This window comes from Dendropsophus ebraccatus, chromosome 11, assembly GCF_027789765.1.
Source record: "Dendropsophus ebraccatus isolate aDenEbr1 chromosome 11, aDenEbr1.pat, whole genome shotgun sequence".
NCBI lineage: Eukaryota > Metazoa > Chordata > Amphibia > Anura > Hylidae > Dendropsophus > Dendropsophus ebraccatus.
Genome location: NC_091464.1, coordinates 9,559,396 through 9,578,227, shown reverse-complemented (window position 1 = coordinate 9,578,227; position 18,832 = coordinate 9,559,396). Strand labels below are relative to the sequence as shown.

Genomic DNA, 18,832 nt, shown 5'->3' with positions numbered 1-18,832 from the left:
AGAGCAATGCTTCTCAATTCCAGTCCCCAGGCCTCACCAACAGGTCATGTTTTAAGGATTTCCTTAGTATTTCACAGGTGATATAATTATACTCAGTGCATCAGGTATTCTCACAGGTGATCTTTCTATGGAATATCCTCAAACCATGACCTGTTGGTGAGGCCTGAGGACTGGAATTGAGAAGCACTGCTTTAGAGGATAGAGTATGCCATTTGATTTACCATCCTTTAGTACAGGGGTAGGGAACCTTGGCTCTCCAGCTACTGCTAAACTACCCCTCCCATCATGCCTGGAGAGCCAAGGTTCTATTTTATATTCTATTGTATCAGATCTGGGTAAGAGAACAATGGCTCATGGAGAAAATAGATGGTAGGGTAGTTGACAGAAACAAGGAAACTAATGTGGGAAGTTGAAGCGTCTGTGAAGACCTCTGAAGATGAGTAATAGAATTTGGCATCTTATTCAAAAAGAAACAAGTAACCATAGAAATAAGTGATGGGAAGCAAATAAGCAATAGGGTGATAGTGTCAAAGTGGATTAGTGTGTTTGTAGTGTAAAGGGGAAGTCCAGCGTTTAAAAAAAAAAAAAAATGTCAGCCGGCAAGAGAGGGGGGTAATGTGCATAATACTTACCTCTCCCTGATGCCCATGAAGCGCTGCCCCACCGGTTCCTGGACCCCTACTGGAAGGCATTTCCCCCTAAGTTATGATCACGTCACAACTCGGGGGAAAATGCCTGACCCGGATAATAGCCCGCTCAGCCAATCAGTGACTGGATCGGCGACTGGATTTTGCTAAAGCGTTTGACACAGTTCCTCATGGACGTCTGATGGGTAAGTTAAAGTCTATCGGTTTGGAAAGTTTAATGTGTTACTGGATTGAAAACTGGCTTAATAATCGTACCCAGAGACTGATGGTCAATGATTCCTACTCCGAATGGCCCCCGGTAATAAGTGGTGTACCCCAAGGGTCAGTACTGGGCCCTCTTCTGTTTAACTTGTTTATTAATGATATTGAGAATGGAATTAACAGCAATGTTTCTATCTTTGCAGATAACACCAAGCTTTGTAGTACAGTACAGTCTATGGAGGATGTGCAGATGTTACAGGATGACTTAGACACACTGAGTGTTTGGGCGTCCACTTGGCAAATGAGGTTCAATGTGGATAAATGTAAAGTTATGCACCTGGGTACTAATAACCCGCATGCATCATATGTCCTGGGGGGAGTTACACTGGGAGAGTCGCTGATAGAGAAGGATCTGGTTGTACTTGTAGATAATAGACTACAGAACAGCACACAATGTCAGGCAGCTGCTTCTAAGGCCAGTAGGATATTGTCATGTATATAACAGGCATGGACTCACGGGACAGGGATATAATATTACCGCTTTATAAAGCTTTGGTGCGGCCCCATCTGGAGTATGCCGTCCAGTTTTGGAACCCGATTCATAAAAAGGATGTTCTAGAGCTGGAGAGGGTACAAAGACGGGCAACTAAACTAATAAGGGGAATGGAGCATCTTAGTTATGAGGAGAGATTAAAAGAATTACATTTGTTTAGTCTGGAGAAGAGACGTTTAAGGGGAGATATGATTAACTTATTTAAATATATAAATGGTCCCTACAAGAGATATGGGGAAAAGATGTTCCAGGTAAAACCCCTTCAAGGGACAAGGGGGCACTGCCTCCGCCTGGAGAGACAAGGGGGCACTGCCTCCGCCTGGAGAGACAACGGGGCACTGCCTCCGCCTGGAGAGACAAGAGGGCACTGCCTCCGCCTGGAGAGACAAGGGGGCACTGCCTCCGCCTGGAGAGACAAGGGGGCGCTGCCTCCGCCTGGAGAGACAAGGGGGCACTGCCTCCGCCTGGAGAGATAAGGGGGCACTGCCTCCGCCTGGAGAGACAAGGGGGCACTGCCTCCGCCTGGAGAGACAAGGGGGCACTGCCTCCGCCTGGAGAGACAAGGGGGCGCTGCCTCCGCCTGGAGAGACAAGGGGGCACTGCCTCCGCCTTGAGAAAAAAAGGTTCAATCTCCGGAGGCGACAAGCCTTCTTTACCATGAGAACTGTGAATCTGTGGAACAGTCTACCACAGGATCTGGTCACAGCAACAACAGTAGAGGGCTTCAAAACCGGCCTAGACAAGTTCTTAGAGCAAAATAATATAAATGCATATGTATAGAACCTATCACCCCTCCCCCTTCCCTGCATCCATCCCCTCCTTGGTTGAACTTGATGGACATGTGTCTTTTTTCACCCGTATTGACTATGTAATTATGTAACTATGTAACTAACTGAGCGGGATGTCAATCAGCCGGATGGTGACGTTGGCTGAGAAGATAATCACAGAGCCTGACGTGGGTCCTGGAGTGGCGCTCTGGCGCTGGACGGGCACAGGGGACAGGTGAGTAGTGGTGGTTATTACGTTCCCTCCCCCATTGCAGAGCCAGACTCCTCCTTTATTGGTGACAGAATGAAGGCAGTCAAATTATAAAAAAGGGATAAGTCTACATAATGAGGAATAGGCAACCACACTGCGGTACGCCTGAAAAAAAATCACTGTTATAAACAGTATATACTAAAATAGCAATTAGACGGGTCTGGTCCTGTGGCATGGGGGTCGCAGGGCCGTCCCATGGCCCCTGTTCCCTGACGCACGACTGCGGGGTTGGTGGCCACTGACTGGCACGGTGTGGACTTAGTGTAGGGACCCATGTGTATCAGATACCGGCACGAGGTACATGGGGCAGTATGGCTTGATCAATTCATACACAAAATTCTGATGTGTTTTTTATTTAGCCTAGGGGCACTAGTATCAGCCATAGGTGTGAGGTGCAGCGCTCTTTTTCTTCCCTGAACCAAAATAACAATTAGAAACATTAGGGTAGGTTCACACTGAGAAATAGGCGAGGAGATGATCCATCTCTGGTGGAATTCGAGCAGAATGAGAGCGGAAAGCGGAAATTCAAAGCCCCAATGACTTCTATGGTATTTCTCTAATGGAACCCGCCAAAGAATTGTCAATTCTTCGGACAGAAAGCAAATCCAAGACGGATCATTCCATACGTAAATTCCGCAGTGTGAACAACAGAGTGGAAATCTCATCGAACACAATGGGACATTGCCCTGTACCTATATTATAGGCAGAATTTCACGTGGATTCTGCTTGAAATTGATTGCCTACCCCTCAGTGTGAACATACCCTTATAGACACACTACAAGGAGTTCAGCTTATAAAGCACGGCCCAGCAGAAACATGTTCCATCAGGAGATTATCACAGATTATCACAATCTGGCCTAAGACTTCAACCAAAGAAAAAACATTTGGTGATATTTTACAACAATCATTTAAGCATCATCTGAATTGAATCCAGAAAAAAAAAGAAAGGCATAAGCTAACTCATCACCAGTATTCCTGTAAGGTAGTCAGCCCCCCTCCCCCCATCATCATTATTACACACAGCGATGAGCAGTCGGTAGACAATGATTTATCAACATGTTGAAAGACAACGATCAGCCGGAGATTGTTTCTTCAATGGTTGAATGGGCAGATTATGGCTCAGTGTAATAGGGCTTCTATACCAGTCACTGTTCTATCACAGACCTTTGCCATGACTGAAGATGGGGAGTGGTAAGCCGCTGCCAGGCCGCTCTGGTGCTGCTTCATCTCTCTGGGCAGTGAAAATCCATCACACCCAACCACAATCTTGGGAGGCCCCATACACTTTATACTGACAGCTGAATCTGCTGCGAGCGGCATCAAAGAAGTGAGGAGACTCCATTTACTCTGCCCCTGCAAACCAGCGGGATCATGGGGAAAAAAAGCTGCATTAGGAGAGCCATATCAAAGGGGAAATAGGAATCATGATGGCAGGCAAACCATGAATGTTACATCAACTAAAACAGGTACACACCAGAGCCTCTACCTTATAATATGAATATATCCAATACTACATATGCAACAAAATAAAACAAAAACAAAAAAATCCCCAGCGTTCTCCTTTAAAGGGGTAATCTGACGGAACAACCCATGTTCAGTGGTATAAAAAAGTAAAATAAAGCAGCTTACTTATATATTAATTTTTAAAGCAGCGGGAAGAACAGGCTGGCTTATGTACAGAACCGAGGCAGCCGGCCAGCACCTTCATCCATATCCCCTAAACCCCTGAACTACTACAAGTGGCCGATCTGTGCAGATTTACAACATGAAAGAATAAGGACATGTTATCTATGTGCCTCAAGTCAGAGGGATTACAGCAATAATATTACTTCTTTTTTTATTTGACAGCTTTTAAAAAATGTAAACCTTTTCTAAAAAAAAAATACGAAAAAAAAAACCTGAATGTGTTTAAAATTGCTCTGCTACCATCTTTATAAAACTTTTATTTTTTGGTCTATGGGTCTGTGTGAGGTGTCATTTTTTGCGCCATGATCTGTACTTTCTATCGGTATAATGCTTATGTATATGCGACTTTTTGATCACTTTTATTACAATTTTTCCAACTTTTTCCAATTTTTCAACTGTGTTTTTGCAGTCTGTGTAACACATACATTACACAAACACGGATGCAATTGTATACAATCCTTTTGGATCTGTTTCTCCACTGAATTTCATTATTAAAAAAAAAAAAGAAGAAGGCTGCGTTTTTTTCCTCTTATTTTTAACGTGGTTGGCCGCATTGTGTAACCATTTTAAAACGGATACATTAAATAGACTGTGAACCGGCCTGATGCATATGTGTCTTTATATAACCAATCCATCGGCCGTGTAGATATGAGGGCATACTGTAAATTTTTGAATCCTTTGGAAACGCAGCAGATTTCACACAGTGCTTTGATATGGATGGAAGGCACTTCAGCATGTAGGTTACTGTACCATTACATTAGTCATGATGTATTTTTCATCTAAGCATCTTTAATAAACCAACAGTAATATAGGAGGATAGGGAACTCTTATTACAGGAAATGTAATATTCCAGGCCTCATGTATATACTATGGGGGACATGTAGCAAGCAGAAAAGGCGTATTTTTTTGCGGAATGTGCCGATTCGAGAATATTTTATTCGCAAATGGCCGTTTTGCGAATAAAATATACGCAAATCGCCACTTTCCGGCTGGTACGCCAGGAGGGCAGGGAGGGGGTGTGGAGGGGAGTAAAGGGGGGCGCAGACTCAGAGTTCGCACGATTCATCACTGTTTTATCGTAAAGATATGCAGAAAGCTGTCAGCTGGCATAGGCTTTCTGCCGTGCGCACGGGATTTATGTAGAGGCAGTCCTCCTCTACAGAAATCTCCGTAGTGCCGAAGCTGCGGAGACATTTTTAAGTCCGGCGCAGAAAATGTCTGACTTAATAAATGTCCCCCATTGGGTGTCAAACAACATTAAAAAAGAAAAGAAAAAAAAGAAATCAGAGTGTCAGGCCCCGCCCCCTGGCTCTATAGTTGTAGCTATAACATAGCGGAGCAGTTCTGCCTGGAGTGTTCCTTTAAGCAGTCCGCTCGGGCTCATTAGCCTCCAGTGCATTTGACCAGGGTTGGCGATTGTCCTGTGACAAGGGCACTGTGTACTGGAGCTTAAAGGGAGGACAGTGTGTCCTGCTGTCACGGCCGCGGCGGCGTCCCGCGTTCCGGGCCGCCGCCGCGACCGCTTCCTGCCCCATGCAGCAGCCGGTGTCCATAGTCGGGGACCCGGCGCTGCTATCACCTCGGCCCCGGGGGGCGCCTCACCTCTCCACGCTCCTGTCTCCCGCTGTGCCGGCCGGCGCGCGCGTCCCCGCCTCCTAGGGCGCGCGCGCGCCGGCTGTCTCAGATTTAAAGGGGCAGTGCGCTCCTAATTGGTAGTTGCACCTAATCACTCCCCTATAAATCCCAGCATGCCCTGTCCCCTGTGTTGGAGCCTCTACATGCTTCCCATAGCGTTTGGCCCAGCTCCCTGTTGTTCCTGTGTCTTGTCCGTTACCTGGTCCCAAGTCCCTGTTCCTGAGTCCTGTCCGTTACCTGGTCCCAAGTCCCTGTTCCTGAGTCCTGTCCGTTACCTGGTCCCAAGTCCCTGTTCCTGGTTCCTGTTTCCCTGTCACTCCACCTGTTCCCGTGTCCAGCCTGTCACGTGCGCTCTCACCTGCAGACCATTGCCTGTGCCATCTCCTGCCACGCCTCGCCTGCCGACACCAGCAACCAAGCCAGGGGTAGCGACCTGGGGGTCGCCTGCCGCAGCAAGTCCATCCCGCCTTGCGGCGGGCTCTGGTGAAAACCAGCGGCCCCTTAGACTCCGCTCCCTGGTGAGGTTTGTGCCATCGCTGGTGCCGGTCCAGTGGATCCACTACTCCAGGCGTTACAGTAGGCTCCAACCATGGATCCCGGCGAGGTGCCTGATCTCCGTGATGTCGCCAGAGTGGTCACTCAGCAGGCGCAACAAATCCAGAAGCAGTCACAGCAGATCCAGCAACTCACTGCCGCCTTACAGCAGCAGACTACTGCCCAGCGCACACCACCTCCTGACGCTTCTTCTTCACTCCGACTGGCCCTCCCAAGCAAGTACTCTGGGGACTCTAAGTTGTGCAGAGGATTCTTGACTCAGTGCACCATGCACATTGAACTTTTGAGTAGTCAGTTTTCCACCGAGCGCTCTAAAGTGGCTTTCATCATCAGCCTATTAGAAGGTAGAGCCCTGGCCTGGGCCACGCCACTGTGGGACCGTGATGATCCAGTTGCTGCCAATCTCCGGGCCTTCCTATTCGAGTTTCGCTCCGTCTTTGAGGAACCTGCCCGTGCTTCTTCAGCCGAGACTGCTCTCCTCAACCTCTCTCAAGGCAGCTCCTCTGTTGGTGACTACGCCATCCAGTTCCGCACCCTGGCAGCCGAATTGGACTGGAACGAGGCCGCCCTATTGGCCACCTTCAAGAAGGGCCTGTCTAGTCGTGTGAGAGACGTGCTCGCTGCCCGAGACCTGCCTACCTCCCTGAACGAACTCATTCTACTGGCCACCCGAGTTGATACTCGTTTTTCGGAGAGGGAGGAGGAGGTTCGGCATGAACATTTACTAACCCGTTCCCGTCGCCATCCCCAGCTGGCGCCGGTTTTCCAGAATCCTGACCTTTCGATGTCCCAACCCTCTCCTGAGATTCCTATGCAGGTGGAACGGGCTCACCTGACGCCTGATGAAAGAATCCGGCGCCTGGAGCAGAATCTCTGTCTCTATTGCGGTGGTTCCGATCACTTCCGGCTGGGATGTCCCCTACGTCCCCAAACATCCGGAAAATGCTCGCACCTAGGTCCGGTGGGACAGGTGTCCCTAGGTGTGAATGCCACCATTCCAAGTCTGTCTATGCCAGTTTCCATCCGGACTCTCTCAGGACGAAATCATCAGACTACTGCCTTCCTCGATTCTGGGTCAGCAGGCAGTTTTATTGCGGCAACATTGGTCCAAAGATGGCGGCTACCCGTGACCCGACTAGCCAGGCCCCTGACTATCTCCTCGGTCACGGGCGAAATTCTTACCGACCGTGTGTACTACCAGACCGCATCTTTAGTCCTCCAGGTGGGTCCTTCACATCAAGAAGAGATATCCTTCTACGTCCTGCCCCATTCTTCCCCCGCGGTCCTCCTGGGACTCCCGTGGCTACAAGAACATGCCCCTCAGCTGGACTGGAGAACCGGGGAGATTCTCACTTGGGGTCAGGACTGTTCCCACCAGTGTCTCAAGTCACCTCAGACCAAGTGTATTATGTCATTTCCTGTCCCGGCCAAGCCTCTATCCGGCCTACCGGCAGAAGACCAAGACTCGGCGGATGCCTTCTCTGCCGAGGTGTACCCTCTCCCCGTACCCAAGACTAAGGTCGTGTCCTCTCACCACCGGAAGAACTTACAGAAGGTCCTCGTCCACAGACCCACAGTCCCTTGCCATGTTTTACCGCCTGATCGCCTAGCACCAGTCGTCACCTCCTCGCTTCAGAGAGTACCCCCCGGAAAGACTCATGTTCACCCTGCGCTTCGAAGAGGTATTTTGAAGTGGGGTCATTCCTCGTTGGAGGCCGGGCACCCTGGAGTCCGTAAGACCGGCCAACGGATCTCTCGCCACTACTGGTGGCCTAGTCTGTTTCAAGATGTCAAAGACTTTGTGGCTTCCTGTGCCATCTGCAGGCAAGAAAGAGGGGGAGGCCAAAGGGGGGGGGTACTGTCACGGCCGCGGCGGCGTCCCGCGTTCCGGGCCGCCGCCGCGACCGCTTCCTGCCCCATGCAGCAGCCGGTGTCCATAGTCGGGGACCCGGCGCTGCTATCACCTCGGCCCCGGGGGGCGCCTCACCTCTCCACGCTCCTGTCTCCCGCTGTGCCGGCCGGCGCGCGCGTCCCCGCCTCCTAGGGCGCGCGCGCGCCGGCTGTCTCAGATTTAAAGGGGCAGTGCGCTCCTAATTGGTAGTTGCACCTAATCACTCCCCTATAAATCCCAGCATGCCCTGTCCCCTGTGTTGGAGCCTCTACATGCTTCCCATAGCGTTTGGCCCAGCTCCCTGTTGTTCCTGTGTCTTGTCCGTTACCTGGTCCCAAGTCCCTGTTCCTGAGTCCTGTCCGTTACCTGGTCCCAAGTCCCTGTTCCTGAGTCCTGTCCGTTACCTGGTCCCAAGTCCCTGTTCCTGGTTCCTGTTTCCCTGTCACTCCACCTGTTCCCGTGTCCAGCCTGTCACGTGCGCTCTCACCTGCAGACCATTGCCTGTGCCATCTCCTGCCACGCCTCGCCTGCCGACACCAGCAACCAAGCCAGGGGTAGCGACCTGGGGGTCGCCTGCCGCAGCAAGTCCATCCCGCCTTGCGGCGGGCTCTGGTGAAAACCAGCGGCCCCTTAGACTCCGCTCCCTGGTGAGGTTTGTGCCATCGCTGGTGCCGGTCCAGTGGATCCACTACTCCAGGCGTTACACCTGCAGAACAACAATCAAGTCATAAAAGACAGCATGCAATGTTTTCTCACTATGATACCAAGGGCAGAACTCACTGAGACTGTACACCAGTTTTCTGGCTTCTAAAAATTTTACATTTATGTGCAATCCATGTTTAGTGCAAAAATATGCTACATTTTCCCTCCTTCTGCTACCAGCGTCATTGGGTGGAGAGTAAAGGGGGTCTGTCGGCTGCCATTCACATCCCAAACTGAAGACACATCAGAAAAAAAGAATTCTTTCAAATCAACTAGATGTTTAATTTACTTCCATTAAAAAAAAACAACACTCAAGTCTTCCAGCACCTCTGTCCATGTCAGGAACTGTCCAGAGCAGCAGCAAATCTCCATAGAAAACCTCTCCTGCTCTCCAGACTGGAGAGAATACACCACTTCCTGCAGGACATACAGAAGCTGATAAGTACTGGAAAACTTTTTTTTAATAGAAGATTAGAGATTTTTTAATAGAAGTAAATTACAAATATCTGCCACCTTCTGGCACCAGCTGATTTGAAAGAAAAATTTTGCTGAACTACCCCTTTAACTTTCATATATCCGTCTGTACTTCTGTAACATATAACAAATGATTATATTCTTTGGTGCGAACAGTCAAAGAGGCTTTCCCAAGCTCCTGAACTGCTCCATGCTGGAACGCTTCCATCCCATTCCTATCCCTGCCTAAATGACAGTTAGGTGAAGGGTGATAGGAATGGGAGGGGGAGCGAGGTGGCATTCCAGCCAGAGAGTATAGTAAAGGTGAGTGACTGGAGGAGAAGGCTCAGGCCGGCGGCACACAGAGATTCTGCCAGCACCTGTTCTGTATTAGTGACATGTTATTGTGTGATCTGTGGTGTGTTCCAGCATGGCTGTACAGGCTGCACATGCTTGTATGCTCAGGGACTGCTTAAGTATGAAAGAAAAATTGCCTTAAAAAATATTGGTTGGGAACAGTGTGAGTCAGTATCATTGTCTTTTAAATCCACAGTGAATCCACAACAGCACAACCTGCAACACCCGCAGATTTGTTGCATTTTTCTCATTCATGTACCAAAAGCAAATCACAAACCTGGTAAATCAATTCACCAATTCACCTAATGCGCAGCAAATCAGCAAACAACAAATCAGGCAAAAGTTTTCCTCACCTTCAGCCAAGAGACTTTACCTCACACTGAATGTAATTTTCCGCTATGCAAATGAATTGCTTTGTCTGTGTATTATGCACTTCATTTAAAATAGAAAAGGATACAGCTGCATGTAAAGGGTTAATCGACATACATTTCTGCCTGTATAGCAATAATCTGTTGGAGGAGGACACAGCAGCTTATAAGGGGTTACTCAGTAAGCAGTGTGAACATAGCCTAAATGTGTACTGTGCCAGAGCAAGTGTGCCACTACGTTTGTATTCCGCCTTTGGCAAGGCACTTATGTCAGGAGTGACACTCTGGGCTGAAGGCTGCTGTTTTGCACTTTCACCACTTGGTGTCTCACTCTCCCTTATTCTCCTGCACAGCTGAAGAACTGTAAAGGTTTATCTGTGTTCACTGTTCTGTTTACCACAGTAGCTTGGGTGCCTCACACTACACCCCCGATCAGACACGGATTCTTCCAGCACTTTCTCCATCAATAGGAGCTTAGTCCCGGTCACATTACTAGTTCCTGGTGGGAGGTCTTTTTCTAGGTTTTTTTTTAGTAGTTGGTGGTGGGAGAGAAAGACAAAGCGAGTGTTCCTGCTGGGGCTTGACAGGGACAAGAGATCACTGATTCTTAGGACAGACATTCTGATAACAAGTATGCAGTGCTAAACCCACAGGTGGGGTAATTGTCACCTGGGATACCTTATCTACGCCTGGGGTCACCTTCCTTCAAATTAGGACAATCCGTCCAATGCATTTGTCTGCAGTGGAGCCAAGTGCAAGCCGACGAACTCCATTGATTCCTGCTCAACCTTCTCAGGGAACCTTTAGAAGATAGCTTTACCTGGTTGTTTAAACCTGGAACTGGTACTACTAGACCTGACACTCCTTGGACTTTTCTGGCAGAAGGCGGCATGCCCCAGGTGCTACTCAGCATACTAAATACTAACTATAGTTAGTTGTAAAGTCTTCAAGCAAGTCACTAAGGCCTGGGCAATAAACACAGTTTTTCTATCAGACAGTTCTACAGATCTCTCCTGTAGGTCTCAAGGTCTCAATGTGCTTCGCTCCTTCACATGTCCAGCGCCCCATCTGCCTTCATACTGTCATACACCCTGGCCAACCCGCAGCTCTATTCAGAAAGAAAGAGCAGAGTACATTGGAAGAGCACTGTATTTGTCTCTTTCCGTCGGCTCCAAAGTAATTAATAGAGCTGCGGGTCACATGCCGTACCCCCAGCTCTATTCATAATACAGAAGCTGGGGGCCCGATATAGACGTCGGTGGGGAGTACCTCCGTACCGGAGGTCAGACCCCCTCCATCTCCTACTTTTTCCCTATCCTGTGGATAAAAGAAAAGTTGATTTTCCAGAAATACCTCTTATGAATGAAAACTAAAGTTTGAGAATATATAGGAAACAACCTCCAGATGGAGAGACATTATAATGGTGATGAGGCCATTGCAGCCTATGGTGAATCCTAGACGCAGGAAGGCTTCTCAGCATGATGCAATCTGACTATGAAATTGCACGGCTCTATGAAAATTCAAGTTCCAGTTTCTAATCAAGAGTTGAAAAATGTAAGTGTGACGCTGGTTACTGGTTTCATGCGCTCCCAGGCGACTCTCACCACTTAGTATAGAAGAGAATAGGAGACTTCAGCTACTTCCTCTGCTGAGACAAAAATAGAGAAAAGAGATACAAAACCACCCAGAGAGAGAGATGCAAGCTGTCAGTAAGCTCACGGACAGTTCTTTGTGGCTTCTTCCTGTTACTGCAGCATCATCACCACTGATTTGGGGGCTTTCTCACTGGGGAAGTTTTTGTGGCAATTTTTCACTTTTTAAAGGGGTACTCTTGTGATTTTTTTTTTAAATCAACTGGTGTCAGAAAGTTATACAGACTTGTAATTTACTTTTGTTTAAAAATCTCAAGTCTTCCAGTACTTATCAGCCGCTGCATGTCCTGCATGAAGTGCTATATTCTTTCTAGTCTGACACAGTGCTCTCTGCTGCCACCTCTGTCCATGTCAGGAACTGTCCAGAGCAAGAGAGGTTTTCTATGGGGATTTGCTGCTGCTCTGGACAGTTCCTGACAGAGGTAGCAGCAGAAAGCCCCTTCTCAGACTGGAGAATACACCACTTCCTGCAGGACATACAGCAGCTGATAAGTACTGGAAGATATACAAATTTTAAATAAAAGTAAATGACAAATCTAAACTTTGGGTGGGAGGACTGTGATGAACAGCTGATGGAAAACATTGCAATCTGGGAATTGTAGTACTGAACAACTGCTCAACCAGGAAGCACAACCATGAAATAGAGAACTAGTGCCTTATTTACACGGTCTGTGCATAGCGTGTATATACAGACGGTGTGCAATGGAACAGAGTTCAGAGTTCGCATCAGCATCATTATAATGTCAGGAGTTGCAAAACTGTTTAATTTTTTGCAGTAGGCTACCCTGTGGGCACTTGCTGTGATCAGGCTACCCTGTGGTCACCTGCCATGATTAGGCTACCCTGAGGCTGTGATTAGGCTACCCTGAGGCTGTGGGCACTTGCTGTGATTAGGCTACCCTGAGGCTGTGATTAGGCTACCCTGTGTTCAGTTGCTGTGATTAGGCTACCTTGTGGTCAGTTGCTGTGATTAGGCTATTCTCTGGTCAGTTGCTGTGATTAGGCTACCTTGTGGTCAGTTGCTGTGATTAGGCTACCCTGTGGTCAGTTGCTGTGATTAGGCTATTCTCTGGTCAGTTGCTGTGATTAGGCTACCCTGTGGTCAGTTGCTGTGATTAGGCTACCCTGTGGTCAGTTGCTGTGATTAGGCTATTCTGTGGTCACTTGCTGTGATTAGGCTACCCTGTGGTCACCTGCTGTGATTAGGCTACCCTGAGGCTGTGATTAGGCTACCCTGAGGCTGTGATTAGGCTACCCTGAGGCTGTGGGCACTTGCTGTGATTAGGCTACCCTGAGGCTGTGATTAGGCTACCCTGTGTTCAGTTACTGTAATTAGGCTACCTTGTGGTCACTTGCTGTGATTAGGCTACCCTGTGGTCAGTTGCTGTGATTAGGCTATTCTGTGGTCACTTGCTGTGATTAGGCTACCCTGTGGTCAGTTGCTGTGATTAGGCTACCCTGTGGTCAGTTGCTGTGATTAGGCTATTCTGTGGTCACTTGCTGTGATTAGGCGACCCTGAGGCTGTAATTAGGCTACCCTGAGGCTGTGATCAGGCTACCCTGTGGTCACCTGCCATGATTAGGCTACCCTGAGGCTGTGATTAGGCTACCCTATGGTCACTTGCTGTGATTAGGCTGCCCTGTGGTCCCCTGCTGTGATTAGGCTTCCCTGTGGTTCCCTGCTGTGATTAGGCTTCCCTGTGGTCCCCTTCCAGCTGTGATTAGGCTACCCTGTGGTCCCCTTCCTGCTGTGATTAGGCTATCCTGTGGTCACCTGCTGTGATTAGGCTACCCTGTGGTCACCTGCTGTGATTAGGCTTCCCTGTGGTCCCCTTCCTGCTGTAATTAGGCTACCCTGTGGTCCCCTTCCTGCTGTGATTAGGCTACCCTGTGGTCCCCTTCCTGCTGTGATTAGGCTATCCTGTGGTCCTCTGCTGTGATTAGGCTACCCTGTGGTCCCCTTCCTGCTGTGATTAGGCTACCCTGTGGTCCCCTTCCTACTGTGATTAGGCTATCATGTGGTCCCCTGCTGTGATTAGGCTATCCTGTGGTCACCTGCTGTGATTAGGCTACCCTGTGGTCACCTGCTGTGATTAGGCTTCCCTGTGGTCCCCTGCTGTGATTAGGCTACCCTGTGGTCCCCTGCTGTGATTAGGCTATCCTGTGGTCACCTGCTGTGATTAGGCTTCCCTGTGGTCCCCTGCTGTGATTAGGCTTCCCTGTGGTCCCCTTCCTGCTGTAATTAGGCTACCCTGTGGTCCCCTTCCTGCTGTGATTAGGCTACCCTGTGGTCCCCTTCCTGCTGTGATTAGGCTATCCTGTGGTCCTCTGCTGTGATTAGGCTACCCTGTGGTCCCCTTCCTGCTGTGATTAGGCTACCCTGTGGTCCCCTTCCTACTGTGATTAGGCTAGCATGTGGTCCCCTGCTGTGATTAGGCTATCCTGTGGTCCCCTGCTGTGATTAGGCTATCCTGTGGTCTCCTGCTGTGATTAGGCTATCCTGTGGTCCCCTGCTGTGATTAGGCTACCCTGTGGGCACTTGTTGTTTATTTGCATATTAACAAATAAATTATTTAGCTCACAAGTAAAAGTTCTCATATCTAAAGCTATGGCCGCCAAGGTGCCTTCATACCAGACTCAAAGTAAATACATTTAAAGCAATTCCCAGTTGCCTCCCTCAGCACGGAGTTAGCTGTGAGCGCTGTAATAATATGTTTATACTCGCTAGTAAGACTATGCTGCATTGTACAATCTCTTATCTGACTGCAGGCTAAATGTTAGTAAATAGGCCACATACCTGTAAGGCCGGCAATGTTAATAGTATCCTGCTGTACCTCCGGTTATGAATACCTGGTAAATCATTTCTCTATATAGGAAGCACTTGTAACCTGGATGACTGTCCTACACCCCCTACAGGTAGTTACTGCAATGCCTGCATGGTGATGGCCATGACTCAGCACACACAGATGCTACGCAGCAATGTTACACAAGCACAGATCTGTTTGTTTTTGTTTTTTTTAAAGAGAAATCTTACTATGGCTGGTAGTACGCCATAAAGGAGAGACGACCGAGCTATGCAGCTCCGCACTCCTACACTATCAGCAATATCTAACTAGCTGTTACCTGCTTGGGCTCCTCTGGCACCATTCAAAATATAACGTAAACAGCCATTACTTAACAAAACAACATAAAGCAATACTAATACAATACTAATGTATTCATACCCAGACATATAGTTATAATGGGAAGATTAAAGGTGTATAAGCTATTAAAATAAAACGAGGTAATAAATTCCCCAAATCTTGAGGCGTAGCAGAGATATTCCCAAATCATTGATATCAAACGTCATTAGGAGTCAAATCATGTGTTAGTGGTCCTACAAGCCGACCAAAGACCTTCCAAACTACTGCCACTACTGTGTTAACATGACCCCATTTATAGGATCACTCACAACAGGGAAAAGATAATCTAAAAGTTCACAAACCGAGGTCCCCCCCCCCCCCATGCCAGTCTTACAGAGTTGTCCACCATTGATCACTGAATCACACAGCTGTGTATACTATATAGATGACGTAACTCAGGTAATGTCCAGCAAACTACTCACATTCAATCACAGCAAACTGATACCCTTTATGTTTTCTACTGTAAAATCCTCTTCCAATGCCATACGGGTACTGAATGGGTTAAAGACTCTATAAATATAGAGTGGGTGTTCACAGGAATACAGCTCCGACACTGCCAAATGGCCTGAAAACACTGGGGTGAAAAGTTTGCAGCCGGAAAAACATATACAAATGCAAAATGCTCTCTTACAACTACATATGAAGATACTAGAGTATATATATATATATATATATATATATATATATATATATATATATATATAAAAATATATATACACTAACTAGACTAGTATACAGGTGCTCAGCAAAAACTTTACTAATACATAGACTTTGCTTAAAAAGTGGTGCAATACATTCATTAAGAAAGAAACAGGCATCTTTACTGATAACGAATCATCGGAGAGCTGATATGACGTCTATCACTGAATATACGTAAAGACTCTATAACATATCCAAATGGTATCGATGGTAAAATCCGAGTTCTCTTGATAACCATGCTACCTACGAACAACATACGCAGTAAAAACAGAGTAGATATCATTTTGGAGGATGCTCTCTGCCAATAGGAATCAGCCATTCACCTGCCAGTATCACAGCCCACCAATGAGAGGCTGTGCTCAGGCTTGAAGCCCACCCCCAGCCAATCCTATTTGAGCTCATCCTCTAAACTAATGCAGAAGCATAGGCAAGTATATCACATGGAGCCTGGAAAGATGCCAACATGGAGATGGTTAGAGAAAGAAACAGACAGGTAAACAAGTTCTCCAAGGAGGGAGAGATGACATTTAGTTCTTGAACACTGGCGTGTGCTCTCCTAATCTATGACTGCCTCCAAATTCTTGTTAACCCTTCAATGTAGAAGGGGAAAAAACCCTTTAACAACCTGTAGACAGTGCTAACGTGTAAAGCTGCTGCACTTTTCCTTTGCTCCCTTTAGTGACGATGCAAATCCCGACCTCTCACAAATGATCTGCTGCGCCATCATACTTCTACGTAATGGAGAAACGGCAATAAAACACTGTAAGGGATGCGACTGCGACATAAGTAACACCAAGAAGCAGCACACAAATCCGGGAAGGAATAGAAGACGCAATCTGATGACCTCTCGTCTTACTACACAGGATAAGACAACACATTTGTATGATATGGTAACCATGCAACATACCATGGGGGGAAAAAAACTCCATGCACTTCACTAATATATCCCATAGAAAAAAAGTGCTGTTTTGGGTACAGACTTTACCGTTCTAGCGATCCGGTCGTGCCATGGTCGCAGTGACGCAGCTTTCAATACCTCCGGGGTTCTGTAAATACGTCTGTGGCAGAAGCCAGACTCTCAGAATATGAGAATGCTTGCCCCCAATTGCTGTTGCGTAGGTTTGGGTAACCGCGTGACCTCCATGTACGGGTAGAAGGTTCCAGAACTGCCGTTAACCCATTCGTAAGCCCAATTCCCGATTACGAATCTTGACGTTCTGCGCCCCCACCTCCCTTACTCCGAACACACCATCACCTCACCCTCTCTTCGAGATTAAAATGTGACGCCTTCCCATCGGCTCGGAGATGAGAACAGAAGAACGAGTTGATGGGGCATTGGTTTATGAGAAGCCATGAGAGAGCCCAGCCCAGGATACTTCCACAGCTCTCTCCTCTGTAGCTGTAGCAGCAGCTGATTCTCAGGGACCTGTCGACACAGACTGTTTCTTCTCTCTCTGCTCTGTGACGCAGCTGAAAATTCTCAGCTCTGCTCCCAGTGTCACCTAGAGGAACTGCATCTTGGGAAAAGTGTTTTCATACTTCTGCACAACTAGGTAGTAAGGGTGAATAGGTTTCTGCTCGGAGTGATCCAGGGTTAGGCCCTGACGCATCACCAACAAACAACGCTTATAATAAAAACAAAATGTTCATTTAGCTGTGTTATAATGTGGAGTGGGTTAAAGCAACGACAAACATAGAAGTAACCAACAAACTAGCTGTTCATTCAAGGATTTCCTGATTCGTAAGACGTTGATGTTTTACATTGTCGTTTAGCCTATCATTTGGCTTTCCATCGATGTTACATTTAGTTATAATTACGTATGATAATAGACACAGCATCATAGAGACGTTCAGAGTCAGATGTCCGAATCGATCCCAATGATTGCGATGGGCATCAGTGTGTAATAAAGCGTCCATTGTTATGTTGTGTAACATGGCAGATCTTTGTGTTTATTATTAACTCTCCGAGTAAAAACAAATTATATAATAAAGCCGTTTCCACAATTGCTGACACCTAGTGGCCAAAAAAGCTGGAGACTTGGGGAAGAGAAGCATCCTGTGCGAGTGAATCACCTTCTCATCACTAGAAAGTAGCAGACAGCCGAACCAATGTGTACGGACACCGAAAGATTGGTGGACAATTAACGATGGTTTTATACGGCTCAAAGGACGCCATCAACAACACACAAATCTTTATTAGTCGTTTGATCGTTGCCACACACACGCGGAAAGATTATCACCTAAATTCAAACGATATGACGATTTTTTTGCCCAATAATCTTCCCGAGTGATAGGGCCCTTAGGACCGATTGGTTACTCTGATCTGTCGGGGAGCGCCAACAATCACACATCAGAGGTCTTGAAGATCTGGGCTGGACACTATCTGGACCCATCGACTTATTCAACTTTAACAAGTTCCTCTGAGCTCCATCATTAAAGGTATCATCCCCGTTACTTATCTTAGTAGTGCTGCAGTCTTTCCTCTTCTTCCTGTCACGGTTATATCTGAAGGAGGTTTGTGAGCTCTAAGCATAACCCACAGGTCACCCTGCTGTGGGAGGGCAGCGTATTCTTTATCAAGCATGGAAAACTATAGCGTTCTAGTGGACTGATTCCGTCCCAGCTTCTAACCAGGAGCTGGTTTCTAGGATGAATGCTGTAATAAGGCTGGAAAGGGTACCTGAAAAGAAAGGGTCCTCGAATATTTGAGTGAATATGGGGTTGCTTGCTTGACACCCCAGGGATCCCCAGTGCCATACTCTTGCTTATCTGTAGGAACCCATTACAGATGCTGGGTGTACAATTGGACATTATGTTGGAGTATCCACTACTTTCATAAATGATGTCTCCAGTGTATATGGTGACAAGGCCTTCCATGGGGCTATGTCCACCTCCATGTTCTGTGACTATGTTTTAGTCATCGTTCCAATAAAAAAAAACTGAACGACTCACAATACTGATATGGCATTGTTTACAATAGGGCCTCACTGTAAGCATAAAAAGAGTTAGCATTAAGGCCTAGTTTATCCATATGGCAGCGATTCGTCAGTAAGGACCTATGGATATGCTGTATGTTGCTTATGTTGGAGTATACCAACAATCGTAACTAGCGACTATCGCTCTGTGTATTATGGTGAATGATCGTGAACTGATGGAAATGAACAATTGATTCGTTTAATAGTAATGAACCGGAAATGTGGCTGAAGAAGAAGG

General features: G+C 47.3%; 1 long non-coding RNA gene across 1 annotated transcript in view; it reads right to left on the bottom strand.

Moving 5' to 3' along the window:
• Positions 1-17,058, bottom strand: part of LOC138767801 (uncharacterized) — a 38,852-nt gene extending 21,794 nt beyond the window's left edge. Inside the window, exon 1 of the long non-coding RNA XR_011358853.1 lies at positions 16,605-17,058. This is a non-coding gene — a long non-coding RNA (uncharacterized lncRNA). The remainder of the gene's footprint in view (positions 1-16,604) is intronic.
• Between the last annotated feature and the right edge of the window lie 1,774 nt (positions 17,059-18,832).